At 48.6% G+C, this 12,500-nt stretch overlaps 9 non-coding genes across 9 annotated transcripts; all 9 read right to left on the bottom strand.

Moving 5' to 3' along the window:
• Positions 1 to 1,087: 1,087 nt before the first annotated feature.
• TRNAN-GUU (transfer RNA asparagine (anticodon GUU)) lies at positions 1,088 to 1,161 on the bottom strand. The gene has a single exon. It is a non-coding gene; the product is annotated as a tRNA-Asn (tRNA).
• Positions 1,162 to 2,443: 1,282 nt separating this feature from the next.
• On the bottom strand, positions 2,444 to 2,517 carry TRNAN-GUU (transfer RNA asparagine (anticodon GUU)). Its single transcript has one exon. It is a non-coding gene; the product is annotated as a tRNA-Asn (tRNA).
• Positions 2,518 to 3,800: 1,283 nt separating this feature from the next.
• On the bottom strand, positions 3,801 to 3,874 carry TRNAN-GUU (transfer RNA asparagine (anticodon GUU)). Its single transcript has one exon. It is a non-coding gene; the product is annotated as a tRNA-Asn (tRNA).
• A 1,280-nt stretch (positions 3,875 to 5,154) lies between these two features.
• On the bottom strand, positions 5,155 to 5,228 carry TRNAN-GUU (transfer RNA asparagine (anticodon GUU)). The gene has a single exon. It is a non-coding gene; the product is annotated as a tRNA-Asn (tRNA).
• A 1,283-nt stretch (positions 5,229 to 6,511) lies between these two features.
• Positions 6,512 to 6,585, bottom strand: TRNAN-GUU (transfer RNA asparagine (anticodon GUU)). The gene has a single exon. It is a non-coding gene; the product is annotated as a tRNA-Asn (tRNA).
• A 1,282-nt stretch (positions 6,586 to 7,867) lies between these two features.
• On the bottom strand, positions 7,868 to 7,941 carry TRNAN-GUU (transfer RNA asparagine (anticodon GUU)). The gene has a single exon. It is a non-coding gene; the product is annotated as a tRNA-Asn (tRNA).
• Positions 7,942 to 9,224: 1,283 nt separating this feature from the next.
• On the bottom strand, positions 9,225 to 9,298 carry TRNAN-GUU (transfer RNA asparagine (anticodon GUU)). The gene has a single exon. It is a non-coding gene; the product is annotated as a tRNA-Asn (tRNA).
• Positions 9,299 to 10,581: 1,283 nt separating this feature from the next.
• Positions 10,582 to 10,655, bottom strand: TRNAN-GUU (transfer RNA asparagine (anticodon GUU)). The gene has a single exon. It is a non-coding gene; the product is annotated as a tRNA-Asn (tRNA).
• A 1,283-nt stretch (positions 10,656 to 11,938) lies between these two features.
• On the bottom strand, positions 11,939 to 12,012 carry TRNAN-GUU (transfer RNA asparagine (anticodon GUU)). Its single transcript has one exon. It is a non-coding gene; the product is annotated as a tRNA-Asn (tRNA).
• Positions 12,013 to 12,500: the final 488 nt, after the last annotated feature.

The raw sequence follows: 12,500 nt of genomic DNA, 5'->3' as shown, positions 1-12,500 counted from the left end.
CAGTGTCTAGTGAGAACTTCTCCCAAGCCATTGCATGTAGCAGCAGAGTGGCGCAGCGGAAGCGTGCTGGGCCCATAACCCAGAGGTCGATGGATCGAAACCATCCTCTGCTAGCGTCCTTCCTTTTGTCCGTCTACAATGTTACAATTTGCAAAAGCTCCCCTAGTAAGTTCGGACTCCTGTTTGTGCCCAGAAACTGGTCATCATCAGTCCAAATCACTGCTCCCAATCTAGCTCGTGTCCAAAAGCGTTTTCAGACCCTCCCAGGCTGTGACAGACCTGTAACCCAGATACCTGCGCATAGAAACCATTCTCTGCTTGGTGCCTGAATTTTTTTTTTCCATCTCTGACGTTACAATTAGCCAAATCTCTCTAGTGAGTTAGGACTCCTGTTTCTGCCCAGGACGCGGTCAACCGAAGCCCAAATTACTGCTCCCAATCTTGCTCGTGTCCAAAAATAGTTTTCAAAGCCGCCCTGGCTTTGCAGTCTTGATTTGCTTAAGGCTGCCTTACATCCACACTTAAAAAAAAAAAAAAAAAAAAACCACCTACCAAAAAGTCAGAGTCTAGTGGAAAAAACTCCACCCTCCACACACCCCTCAGCAGCAGAGGGGGATTAGCTCAAATGGTAGAGCGCTCGCTTAGCATGCGAGAGGTAGCGGGATCGATGCCCGCATCCTCCAGCTTTGTCCTTTTTGCAGCCTTTTTCAAAATTGGGAGAAATCGTCTCCTGCTTGCCAAGGCCGTGACACTGAAAAGTAAGGCTAGTAAGCACGCACCCAGGGCTTCCCCCAAGCCTTCGATAGCTCAGCTGGTAGAGCGGAGGACTGTAGTACTCTAATAGCAATCCTTAGGTCGCTGGTTCAATTCTGGCTCGAAGGAGATTTTTTTTTTGTTGGTATCCTTTCATTTTGCACGTTTATTAAGCTGGCAGCAAGCACTTTTCTGCTGTGCTTCTTCTCTTCCATCTGAAGAACCTTCTTCTTCCATGTGTGCTTTAGATATTGAAACTGGCCAGTTATACGGAGCTCTTAATTGAAGTTGTAGCTGAGCCACTCAAGCTGCAGGCGGAAGCAAAAGAGGACTGCGTCCCTGGGTGGGCTCGAACCACCAACCTTTCGGTTAACAGCCGAACGCGCTAACCGATTGCGCCACAGAGACACGGAAGCTGCTTGCCTGGTGTTCCAGTTTCAGGCAGGTCAATGGCCTATGTGTACGGGTGATCTTCCGAGCAACAAAATGAAAACAAAATAAGCAACCAGTTGTGGGCCCCGAAATGTTCCCCAACAACCAATAAATCTCTACACAGACTGACGGAGGGCCGTCTTTCCTTAAGTAGCCCAGCAAAAGTCAGTGTCTAGTGAGAACTTCTCCCAAGCCATTGCATGTAGCAGCAGAGTGGCGCAGCGGAAGCGTGCTGGGCCCATAACCCAGAGGTCGATGGATCGAAACCATCCTCTGCTAGCGTCCTTCCTTTTGTCCGTCTACAATGTTACAATTTGCAAAAGCTCCCCTAGTAAGTTCGGACTCCTGTTTGTGCCCAGAAACTGGTCATCATCAGTCCAAATCACTGCTCCCAATCTAGCTCGTGTCCAAAAGCGTTTTCAGACCCTCCCAGGCTGTGACAGACCTGTAACCCAGATACCTGCGCATAGAAACCATTCTCTGCTTGGTGCCTGAATTTTTTTTTTCCATCTCTGACGTTACAATTAGCCAAATCTCTCTAGTGAGTTAGGACTCCTGTTTCTGCCCAGGACGCGGTCAACCGAAGCCCAAATTACTGCTCCCAATCTTGCTCGTGTCCAAAAATAGTTTTCAAAGCCGCCCTGGCTTTGCAGTCTTGATTTGCTTAAGGCTGCCTTACATCCACACTTAAAAAAAAAAAAAAAAAAAAAAAAAACCACCTACCAAAAAGTCAGAGTCTAGTGGAAAAAACTCCACCCTCCACACACCCCTCAGCAGCAGAGGGGGATTAGCTCAAATGGTAGAGCGCTCGCTTAGCATGCGAGAGGTAGCGGGATCGATGCCCGCATCCTCCAGCTTTGTCCTTTTTGCAGCCTTTTTCAAAATTGGGAGAAATCGTCTCCTGCTTGCCAAGGCCGTGACACTGAAAAGTAAGGCTAGTAAGCACGCACCCAGGGCTTCCCCCAAGCCTTCGATAGCTCAGCTGGTAGAGCGGAGGACTGTAGTACTCTAATAGCAATCCTTAGGTCGCTGGTTCAATTCCGGCTCGAAGGAGATTTTTTTTTTGTTGGTATCCTTTCATTTTGCACGTTTATTAAGCTGGCAGCAAGCACTTTTCTGCTGTGCTTCTTCTCTTCCATCTGAAGAACCTTCTTCTTCCATGTGTGCTTTAGATATTGAAACTGGCCAGTTATACGGAGCTCTTAATTGAAGTTGTAGCTGAGCCACTCAAGCTGCAGGCGGAAGCAAAAGAGGACTGCGTCCCTGGGTGGGCTCGAACCACCAACCTTTCGGTTAACAGCCGAACGCGCTAACCGATTGCGCCACAGAGACACGGAAGCTGCTTGCCTGGTGTTCCAGTTTCAGGCAGGTCAATGGCCTATGTGTACGGGTGATCTTCCGAGCAACAAAATGAAAACAAAATAAGCAACCAGTTGTGGGCCCCGAAATGTTCCCCAACAACCAATAAATCTCTACACAGACTGACGGAGGGCCGCCTTTCCTTAAGTAGCCCAGCAAAAGTCAGTGTCTAGTGAGAACTTCTCCCAAGCCATTGCATGTAGCAGCAGAGTGGCGCAGCGGAAGCGTGCTGGGCCCATAACCCAGAGGTCGATGGATCGAAACCATCCTCTGCTAGCGTCCTTCCTTTTGTCCGTCTACAATGTTACAATTTGCAAAAGCTCCCCTAGTAAGTTCGGACTCCTGTTTGTGCCCAGAAACTGGTCATCATCAGTCCAAATCACTGCTCCCAATCTAGCTCGTGTCCAAAAGCGTTTTCAGACCCTCCCAGGCTGTGACAGACCTGTAACCCAGATACCTGCGCATAGAAACCATTCTCTGCTTGGTGCCTGAATTTTTTTTTTCCATCTCTGACGTTACAATTAGCCAAATCTCTCTAGTGAGTTAGGACTCCTGTTTCTGCCCAGGACGCGGTCAACCGAAGCCCAAATTACTGCTCCCAATCTTGCTCGTGTCCAAAAATAGTTTTCAAAGCCGCCCTGGCTTTGCAGTCTTGATTTGCTTAAGGCTGCCTTACATCCACACTTAAAAAAAAAAAAAAAAAAAAAAAAAAACCACCTACCAAAAAGTCAGAGTCTAGTGGAAAAAACTCCACCCTCCACACACCCCTCAGCAGCAGAGGGGGATTAGCTCAAATGGTAGAGCGCTCGCTTAGCATGCGAGAGGTAGCGGGATCGATGCCCGCATCCTCCAGCTTTGTCCTTTTTGCAGCCTTTTTCAAAATTGGGAGAAATCGTCTCCTGCTTGCCAAGGCCGTGACACTGAAAAGTAAGGCTAGTAAGCACGCACCCAGGGCTTCCCCCAAGCCTTCGATAGCTCAGCTGGTAGAGCGGAGGACTGTAGTACTCTAATAGCAATCCTTAGGTCGCTGGTTCAATTCTGGCTCGAAGGAGATTTTTTTTTTGTTGGTATCCTTTCATTTTGCACGTTTATTAAGCTGGCAGCAAGCACTTTTCTGCTGTGCTTCTTCTCTTCCATCTGAAGAACCTTCTTCTTCCATGTGTGCTTTAGATATTGAAACTGGCCAGTTATACGGAGCTCTTAATTGAAGTTGTAGCTGAGCCACTCAAGCTGCAGGCGGAAGCAAAAGAGGACTGCGTCCCTGGGTGGGCTCGAACCACCAACCTTTCGGTTAACAGCCGAACGCGCTAACCGATTGCGCCACAGAGACACGGAAGCTGCTTGCCTGGTGTTCCAGTTTCAGGCAGGTCAATGGCCTATGTGTACGGGTGATCTTCCGAGCAACAAAATGAAAACAAAATAAGCAACCAGTTGTGGGCCCCGAAATGTTCCCCAACAACCAATAAATCTCTACACAGACTGACGGAGGGCCGTCTTTCCTTAAGTAGCCCAGCAAAAGTCAGTGTCTAGTGAGAACTTCTCCCAAGCCATTGCATGTAGCAGCAGAGTGGCGCAGCGGAAGCGTGCTGGGCCCATAACCCAGAGGTCGATGGATCGAAACCATCCTCTGCTAGCGTCCTTCCTTTTGTCCGTCTACAATGTTACAATTTGCAAAAGCTCCCCTAGTAAGTTCGGACTCCTGTTTGTGCCCAGAAACTGGTCATCATCAGTCCAAATCACTGCTCCCAATCTAGCTCGTGTCCAAAAGCGTTTTCAGACCCTCCCAGGCTGTGACAGACCTGTAACCCAGATACCTGCGCATAGAAACCATTCTCTGCTTGGTGCCTGAATTTTTTTTTTCCATCTCTGACGTTACAATTAGCCAAATCTCTCTAGTGAGTTAGGACTCCTGTTTCTGCCCAGGACGCGGTCAACCGAAGCCCAAATTACTGCTCCCAATCTTGCTCGTGTCCAAAAATAGTTTTCAAAGCCGCCCTGGCTTTGCAGTCTTGATTTGCTTAAGGCTGCCTTACATCCACACTTAAAAAAAAAAAAAAAAAAAAAAAACCACCTACCAAAAAGTCAGAGTCTAGTGGAAAAAACTCCACCCTCCACACACCCCTCAGCAGCAGAGGGGGATTAGCTCAAATGGTAGAGCGCTCGCTTAGCATGCGAGAGGTAGCGGGATCGATGCCCGCATCCTCCAGCTTTGTCCTTTTTGCAGCCTTTTTCAAAATTGGGAGAAATCGTCTCCTGCTTGCCAAGGCCGTGACACTGAAAAGTAAGGCTAGTAAGCACGCACCCAGGGCTTCCCCCAAGCCTTCGATAGCTCAGCTGGTAGAGCGGAGGACTGTAGTACTCTAATAGCAATCCTTAGGTCGCTGGTTCAATTCTGGCTCGTAGGAGATTTTTTTTTTGTTGGTATCCTTTCATTTTGCACGTTTATTAAGCTGGCAGCAAGCACTTTTCTGCTGTGCTTCTTCTCTTCCATCTGAAGAACCTTCTTCTTCCATGTGTGCTTTAGATATTGAAACTGGCCAGTTATACGGAGCTCTTAATTGAAGTTGTAGCTGAGCCACTCAAGCTGCAGGCGGAAGCAAAAGAGGACTGCGTCCCTGGGTGGGCTCGAACCACCAACCTTTCGGTTAACAGCCGAACGCGCTAACCGATTGCGCCACAGAGACACGGAAGCTGCTTGCCTGGTGTTCCAGTTTCAGGCAGGTCAATGGCCTATGTGTACGGGTGATCTTCCGAGCAACAAAATGAAAACAAAATAAGCAACCAGTTGTGGGCCCCGAAATGTTCCCCAACAACCAATAAATCTCTACACAGACTGACGGAGGGCCGTCTTTCCTTAAGTAGCCCAGCAAAAGTCAGTGTCTAGTGAGAACTTCTCCCAAGCCATTGCATGTAGCAGCAGAGTGGCGCAGCGGAAGCGTGCTGGGCCCATAACCCAGAGGTCGATGGATCGAAACCATCCTCTGCTAGCGTCCTTCCTTTTGTCCGTCTACAATGTTACAATTTGCAAAAGCTCCCCTAGTAAGTTCGGACTCCTGTTTGTGCCCAGAAACTGGTCATCATCAGTCCAAATCACTGCTCCCAATCTAGCTCGTGTCCAAAAGCGTTTTCAGACCCTCCCAGGCTGTGACAGACCTGTAACCCAGATACCTGCGCATAGAAACCATTCTCTGCTTGGTGCCTGAATTTTTTTTTTCCATCTCTGACGTTACAATTAGCCAAATCTCTCTAGTGAGTTAGGACTCCTGTTTCTGCCCAGGACGCGGTCAACCGAAGCCCAAATTACTGCTCCCAATCTTGCTCGTGTCCAAAAATAGTTTTCAAAGCCGCCCTGGCTTTGCAGTCTTGATTTGCTTAAGGCTGCCTTACATCCACACTTAAAAAAAAAAAAAAAAAAAAAAAAAAAACACCTACCAAAAAGTCAGAGTCTAGTGGAAAAAACTCCACCCTCCACACACCCCTCAGCAGCAGAGGGGGATTAGCTCAAATGGTAGAGCGCTCGCTTAGCATGCGAGAGGTAGCGGGATCGATGCCCGCATCCTCCAGCTTTGTCCTTTTTGCAGCCTTTTTCAAAATTGGGAGAAATCGTCTCCTGCTTGCCAAGGCCGTGACACTGAAAAGTAAGGCTAGTAAGCACGCACCCAGGGCTTCCCCCAAGCCTTCGATAGCTCAGCTGGTAGAGCGGAGGACTGTAGTACTCTAATAGCAATCCTTAGGTCGCTGGTTCAATTCCGGCTCGAAGGAGATTTTTTTTTTGTTGGTATCCTTTCATTTTGCACGTTTATTAAGCTGGCAGCAAGCACTTTTCTGCTGTGCTTCTTCTCTTCCATCTGAAGAACCTTCTTCTTCCATGTGTGCTTTAGATATTGAAACTGGCCAGTTATACGGAGCTCTTAATTGAAGTTGTAGCTGAGCCACTCAAGCTGCAGGCGGAAGCAAAAGAGGACTGCGTCCCTGGGTGGGCTCGAACCACCAACCTTTCGGTTAACAGCCGAACGCGCTAACCGATTGCGCCACAGAGACACGGAAGCTGCTTGCCTGGTGTTCCAGTTTCAGGCAGGTCAATGGCCTATGTGTACGGGTGATCTTCCGAGCAACAAAATGAAAACAAAATAAGCAACCAGTTGTGGGCCCCGAAATGTTCCCCAACAACCAATAAATCTCTACACAGACTGACGGAGGGCCGCCTTTCCTTAAGTAGCCCAGCAAAAGTCAGTGTCTAGTGAGAACTTCTCCCAAGCCATTGCATGTAGCAGCAGAGTGGCGCAGCGGAAGCGTGCTGGGCCCATAACCCAGAGGTCGATGGATCGAAACCATCCTCTGCTAGCGTCCTTCCTTTTGTCCGTCTACAATGTTACAATTTGCAAAAGCTCCCCTAGTAAGTTCGGACTCCTGTTTGTGCCCAGAAACTGGTCATCATCAGTCCAAATCACTGCTCCCAATCTAGCTCGTGTCCAAAAGCGTTTTCAGACCCTCCCAGGCTGTGACAGACCTGTAACCCAGATACCTGCGCATAGAAACCATTCTCTGCTTGGTGCCTGAATTTTTTTTTTCCATCTCTGACGTTACAATTAGCCAAATCTCTCTAGTGAGTTAGGACTCCTGTTTCTGCCCAGGACGCGGTCAACCGAAGCCCAAATTACTGCTCCCAATCTTGCTCGTGTCCAAAAATAGTTTTCAAAGCCGCCCTGGCTTTGCAGTCTTGATTTGCTTAAGGCTGCCTTACATCCACACTTAAAAAAAAAAAAAAAAAAAAAAAAAACCACCTACCAAAAAGTCAGAGTCTAGTGGAAAAAACTCCACCCTCCACACACCCCTCAGCAGCAGAGGGGGATTAGCTCAAATGGTAGAGCGCTCGCTTAGCATGCGAGAGGTAGCGGGATCGATGCCCGCATCCTCCAGCTTTGTCCTTTTTGCAGCCTTTTTCAAAATTGGGAGAAATCGTCTCCTGCTTGCCAAGGCCGTGACACTGAAAAGTAAGGCTAGTAAGCACGCACCCAGGGCTTCCCCCAAGCCTTCGATAGCTCAGCTGGTAGAGCGGAGGACTGTAGTACTCTAATAGCAATCCTTAGGTCGCTGGTTCAATTCCGGCTCGAAGGAGATTTTTTTTTTGTTGGTATCCTTTCATTTTGCACGTTTATTAAGCTGGCAGCAAGCACTTTTCTGCTGTGCTTCTTCTCTTCCATCTGAAGAACCTTCTTCTTCCATGTGTGCTTTAGATATTGAAACTGGCCAGTTATACGGAGCTCTTAATTGAAGTTGTAGCTGAGCCACTCAAGCTGCAGGCGGAAGCAAAAGAGGACTGCGTCCCTGGGTGGGCTCGAACCACCAACCTTTCGGTTAACAGCCGAACGCGCTAACCGATTGCGCCACAGAGACACGGAAGCTGCTTGCCTGGTGTTCCAGTTTCAGGCAGGTCAATGGCCTATGTGTACGGGTGATCTTCCGAGCAACAAAATGAAAACAAAATAAGCAACCAGTTGTGGGCCCCGAAATGTTCCCCAACAACCAATAAATCTCTACACAGACTGACGGAGGGCCGCCTTTCCTTAAGTAGCCCAGCAAAAGTCAGTGTCTAGTGAGAACTTCTCCCAAGCCATTGCATGTAGCAGCAGAGTGGCGCAGCGGAAGCGTGCTGGGCCCATAACCCAGAGGTCGATGGATCGAAACCATCCTCTGCTAGCGTCCTTCCTTTTGTCCGTCTACAATGTTACAATTTGCAAAAGCTCCCCTAGTAAGTTCGGACTCCTGTTTGTGCCCAGAAACTGGTCATCATCAGTCCAAATCACTGCTCCCAATCTAGCTCGTGTCCAAAAGCGTTTTCAGACCCTCCCAGGCTGTGACAGACCTGTAACCCAGATACCTGCGCATAGAAACCATTCTCTGCTTGGTGCCTGAATTTTTTTTTTCCATCTCTGACGTTACAATTAGCCAAATCTCTCTAGTGAGTTAGGACTCCTGTTTCTGCCCAGGACGCGGTCAACCGAAGCCCAAATTACTGCTCCCAATCTTGCTCGTGTCCAAAAATAGTTTTCAAAGCCGCCCTGGCTTTGCAGTCTTGATTTGCTTAAGGCTGCCTTACATCCACACTTAAAAAAAAAAAAAAAAAAAAAAAAAAACCACCTACCAAAAAGTCAGAGTCTAGTGGAAAAAACTCCACCCTCCACACACCCCTCAGCAGCAGAGGGGGATTAGCTCAAATGGTAGAGCGCTCGCTTAGCATGCGAGAGGTAGCGGGATCGATGCCCGCATCCTCCAGCTTTGTCCTTTTTGCAGCCTTTTTCAAAATTGGGAGAAATCGTCTCCTGCTTGCCAAGGCCGTGACACTGAAAAGTAAGGCTAGTAAGCACGCACCCAGGGCTTCCCCCAAGCCTTCGATAGCTCAGCTGGTAGAGCGGAGGACTGTAGTACTCTAATAGCAATCCTTAGGTCGCTGGTTCAATTCCGGCTCGAAGGAGATTTTTTTTTTGTTGGTATCCTTTCATTTTGCACGTTTATTAAGCTGGCAGCAAGCACTTTTCTGCTGTGCTTCTTCTCTTCCATCTGAAGAACCTTCTTCTTCCATGTGTGCTTTAGATATTGAAACTGGCCAGTTATACGGAGCTCTTAATTGAAGTTGTAGCTGAGCCACTCAAGCTGCAGGCGGAAGCAAAAGAGGACTGCGTCCCTGGGTGGGCTCGAACCACCAACCTTTCGGTTAACAGCCGAACGCGCTAACCGATTGCGCCACAGAGACACGGAAGCTGCTTGCCTGGTGTTCCAGTTTCAGGCAGGTCAATGGCCTATGTGTACGGGTGATCTTCCGAGCAACAAAATGAAAACAAAATAAGCAACCAGTTGTGGGCCCCGAAATGTTCCCCAACAACCAATAAATCTCTACACAGACTGACGGAGGGCCGCCTTTCCTTAAGTAGCCCAGCAAAAGTCAGTGTCTAGTGAGAACTTCTCCCAAGCCATTGCATGTAGCAGCAGAGTGGCGCAGCGGAAGCGTGCTGGGCCCATAACCCAGAGGTCGATGGATCGAAACCATCCTCTGCTAGCGTCCTTCCTTTTGTCCGTCTACAATGTTACAATTTGCAAAAGCTCCCCTAGTAAGTTCGGACTCCTGTTTGTGCCCAGAAACTGGTCATCATCAGTCCAAATCACTGCTCCCAATCTAGCTCGTGTCCAAAAGCGTTTTCAGACCCTCCCAGGCTGTGACAGACCTGTAACCCAGATACCTGCGCATAGAAACCATTCTCTGCTTGGTGCCTGAATTTTTTTTTTCCATCTCTGACGTTACAATTAGCCAAATCTCTCTAGTGAGTTAGGACTCCTGTTTCTGCCCAGGACGCGGTCAACCGAAGCCCAAATTACTGCTCCCAATCTTGCTCGTGTCCAAAAATAGTTTTCAAAGCCGCCCTGGCTTTGCAGTCTTGATTTGCTTAAGGCTGCCTTACATCCACACTTAAAAAAAAAAAAAAAAAAAAAAAAAAACCACCTACCAAAAAGTCAGAGTCTAGTGGAAAAAACTCCACCCTCCACACACCCCTCAGCAGCAGAGGGGGATTAGCTCAAATGGTAGAGCGCTCGCTTAGCATGCGAGAGGTAGCGGGATCGATGCCCGCATCCTCCAGCTTTGTCCTTTTTGCAGCCTTTTTCAAAATTGGGAGAAATCGTCTCCTGCTTGCCAAGGCCGTGACACTGAAAAGTAAGGCTAGTAAGCACGCACCCAGGGCTTCCCCCAAGCCTTCGATAGCTCAGCTGGTAGAGCGGAGGACTGTAGTACTCTAATAGCAATCCTTAGGTCGCTGGTTCAATTCCGGCTCGAAGGAGATTTTTTTTTTGTTGGTATCCTTTCATTTTGCACGTTTATTAAGCTGGCAGCAAGCACTTTTCTGCTGTGCTTCTTCTCTTCCATCTGAAGAACCTTCTTCTTCCATGTGTGCTTTAGATATTGAAACTGGCCAGTTATACGGAGCTCTTAATTGAAGTTGTAGCTGAGCCACTCAAGCTGCAGGCGGAAGCAAAAGAGGACTGCGTCCCTGGGTGGGCTCGAACCACCAACCTTTCGGTTAACAGCCGAACGCGCTAACCGATTGCGCCACAGAGACACGGAAGCTGCTTGCCTGGTGTTCCAGTTTCAGGCAGGTCAATGGCCTATGTGTACGGGTGATCTTCCGAGCAACAAAATGAAAACAAAATAAGCAACCAGTTGTGGGCCCCGAAATGTTCCCCAACAACCAATAAATCTCTACACAGACTGACGGAGGGCCGCCTTTCCTTAAGTAGCCCAGCAAAAGTCAGTGTCTAGTGAGAACTTCTCCCAAGCCATTGCATGTAGCAGCAGAGTGGCGCAGCGGAAGCGTGCTGGGCCCATAACCCAGAGGTCGATGGATCGAAACCATCCTCTGCTAGCGTCCTTCCTTTTGTCCGTCTACAATGTTACAATTTGCAAAAGCTCCCCTAGTAAGTTCGGACTCCTGTTTGTGCCCAGAAACTGGTCATCATCAGTCCAAATCACTGCTCCCAATCTAGCTCGTGTCCAAAAGCGTTTTCAGACCCTCCCAGGCTGTGACAGACCTGTAACCCAGATACCTGCGCATAGAAACCATTCTCTGCTTGGTGCCTGAATTTTTTTTTTCCATCTCTGACGTTACAATTAGCCAAATCTCTCTAGTGAGTTAGGACTCCTGTTTCTGCCCAGGACGCGGTCAACCGAAGCCCAAATTACTGCTCCCAATCTTGCTCGTGTCCAAAAATAGTTTTCAAAGCCGCCCTGGCTTTGCAGTCTTGATTTGCTTAAGGCTGCCTTACATCCACACTTAAAAAAAAAACAAAAAAAAAAAAAAAACGACCTACCAAAAAGTCAGAGTCTAGTGGAAAAAACTCCACCCTCCACACACCCCTCAGCAGCAGAGGGGGATTAGCTCAAATGGTAGAGCGCTCGCTTAGCATGCGAGAGGTAGCGGGATCGATGCCCGCATCCTCCAGCTTTGTCCTTTTTGCAGCCTTTTTCAAAATTGGGAGAAATCGTCTCCTGCTTGCCAAGGCCGTGACACTGAAAAGTAAGGCTAGTAAGCACGCACCCAGGGCTTCCCCCAAGCCTTCGATAGCTCAGCTGGTAGAGCGGAGGACTGTAGTACTCTAATAGCAATCCTTAGGTCGCTGGTTCAATTCCGGCTCGAAGGAGATTTTTTTTTTGTTGGTATCCTTTCATTTTGCACGTTTATTAAGCTGGCAGCAAGCACTTTTCTGCTGTGCTTCTTCTCTTCCATCTGAAGAACCTTCTTCTTCCATGTGTGCTTTAGATATTGAAACTGGCCAGTTATACGGAGCTCTTAATTGAAGTTGTAGCTGAGCCACTCAAGCTGCAGGCGGAAGCAAAAGAGGACTGCGTCCCTGGGTGGGCTCGAACCACCAACCTTTCGGTTAACAGCCGAACGCGCTAACCGATTGCGCCACAGAGACACGGAAGCTGCTTGCCTGGTGTTCCAGTTTCAGGCAGGTCAATGGCCTATGTGTACGGGTGATCTTCCGAGCAACAAAATGAAAACAAAATAAGCAACCAGTTGTGGGCCCCGAAATGTTCCCCAACAACCAATAAATCTCTACACAGACTGACGGAGGGCCGCCTTTCCTTAAGTAGCCCAGCAAAAGTCAGTGTCTAGTGAGAACTTCTCCCAAGCCATTGCATGTAGCAGCAGAGTGGCGCAGCGGAAGCGTGCTGGGCCCATAACCCAGAGGTCGATGGATCGAAACCATCCTCTGCTAGCGTCCTTCCTTTTGTCCGTCTACAATGTTACAATTTGCAAAAGCTCCCCTAGTAAGTTCGGACTCCTGTTTGTGCCCAGAAACTGGTCATCATCAGTCCAAATCACTGCTCCCAATCTAGCTCGTGTCCAAAAGCGTTTTCAGACCCTCCCAGGCTGTGACAGACCTGTAACCCAGATACCTGC

The sequence above is a fragment of the Engystomops pustulosus genome, chromosome 3 (genome assembly GCF_040894005.1).
Source record: "Engystomops pustulosus chromosome 3, aEngPut4.maternal, whole genome shotgun sequence".
NCBI classification, from domain to species: Eukaryota; Metazoa; Chordata; class Amphibia; order Anura; family Leptodactylidae; genus Engystomops; species Engystomops pustulosus.
The sequence above is the reverse complement of the archived record's forward strand: the minus strand, read 5'-3'. Positions and strand labels throughout refer to the sequence as shown.